A 1797-nucleotide genomic window follows, 5' to 3' on the forward strand; every position below is an offset into this window, starting at 1 on the left:
CAAACATTTTCTATAAGCTTCCAAGTGAAGCCAGCCATGGTCGAGCAGGACCTTTGACTGATCTTCACATAGACGGAACTGGTAAAATAAAGGAGCCAGGGGCTCCTCCCAAGCCCAAGTGACCCCTGAAGAATAGATCCTCAAACAACCTTAAGAGTAAAAATAAATTGGTTTATTTGGGCCAACTGTATGGTCTTAAATACCCAAAAGGAAAGTATAACTAAAGATTAAAGTGATCAGTATATTTCTTTAAGAGTTCAAGGGGTTACAGTTCCCAGACATTCGACTTAAGTCCATATAAAATGTTATTTAGGCAATTATTTCTCATTGATGATTTTGTTCCTAATCAGAAAGTGTTGCTCAGATGTAAGACTTCAAATCTTGGTCTCCAATACTGTAGTGCCCACCTGTAGCTAAGGGAGACAACCTATTATTCTAAAATGATGGATAAATTTGTTTTCTCCCCCTATCTAGAAACCTTTGTGAGGAAACTTATACTGATTCTAACCACTCCAACAGCTATCAAAGTGCCTGAAAACAAATCCTGACTCTGTTGCTGTGCTCTACGGTGGCCCAACTCCAGTCTCAGGGGGCAGGGGATGAGTAGGCACAGAATCAACGACACAGACTCTGGGAGAGGCTGCTCAGTAGCAGGCTGCCAGGAAGCTCGTTTATTCCATACAAAGGGCTTTCCTATATATCCCCCGAAACTCCCCTATTGGCCCTAAGACTGAGCTGTGTATTGTCCATTGGTGTGACGGTTGCATCATCTGTCTCTAGCCTGAGCAGCAGATATCAGGTTAGCAGTTTGGGGAAGTTGGCTGCGTAATGATAGCTCGCCTGCACAGAGGTTACCAGATCTGGTATTCTGGCAGATACTCAGGGGCCCCCTCCTACATTTCCACCCTTTTGTTTTTAAAGGCAGCCCAGCGGGAGTCAGGGTGCTGCCTGACATAATCGTGCCTACCTCAAAATGGCCTCTGAGATACAGGTTGAAACTGTCTTAGGTTGTTTTCACTCAAGGCATAAGTCTTACCCATCATGGGAGCATGCATCTAGCCTATGCATGTCCTGTCTTAGGTTGACTTATCCCGGTGGAATCTTACCCGTCTTTGTCTGCCAACCCTGAGGGAGGTTTGGTTTTAGGGGGTCTCCCAGGGTGGGGGCTAGTTTAGGAGGAGGCCTTTTGTATCTCAGTTAGCCAAGTCTCTATGACCTCCTGAGGAGGACCCTGGCCTGGATGTCAGGGCTAAGAGGATCTGGAGAGTCGTTTTGTTGATGGTCCATTGGTGACGGATGTGCGACAGTAGGCACCTGAGGAGAAATAACACAAGGAGGAGCGCACCTCCTACTATTAAGTAGGTTAGTAACCATGATGCCAGTTTGATAGTTTAGTCGAGCTTGGGATTCAGCTGCCTGGTCATACGCTGAACGCCAGTTAAGGAAAACAGGTAGTTGGAGGATGGCTTAGAGGAGATTATACCAGTCATAGTGGGTTTGCAACTGCATGGCCCATTGTTTTTAAGACTGTTCAAAATACGGGAGTCAGGGCTGGACTCAACGGCCTTGAGAATAAGTGAAAGATCTGTCAGGGGTGTCGGTATCCAGGGTTGCTGTGCGGCATTTGCACCAACATTAACAGGAAAAGCGAAAGTAGGGGGTTTTTGAGGATTTGAGAGTAGTGACTGGAGTGGAGGGGCGGGTTTAGGAGGGTCCGTGTGGTGCAATGTAGTTATTTCACTCCACGGATAGATGGGGGGTGGTGTTTTGGTGCAAGGCGGAGGGGGTGAGCTAGCA

This window comes from Nannospalax galili, unplaced genomic scaffold (genome assembly GCF_000622305.1).
Source record: "Nannospalax galili isolate Female #2095 unplaced genomic scaffold, S.galili_v1.0 scaffold1206, whole genome shotgun sequence".
Lineage (NCBI taxonomy): Eukaryota > Metazoa > Chordata > Mammalia > Rodentia > Spalacidae > Nannospalax > Nannospalax galili.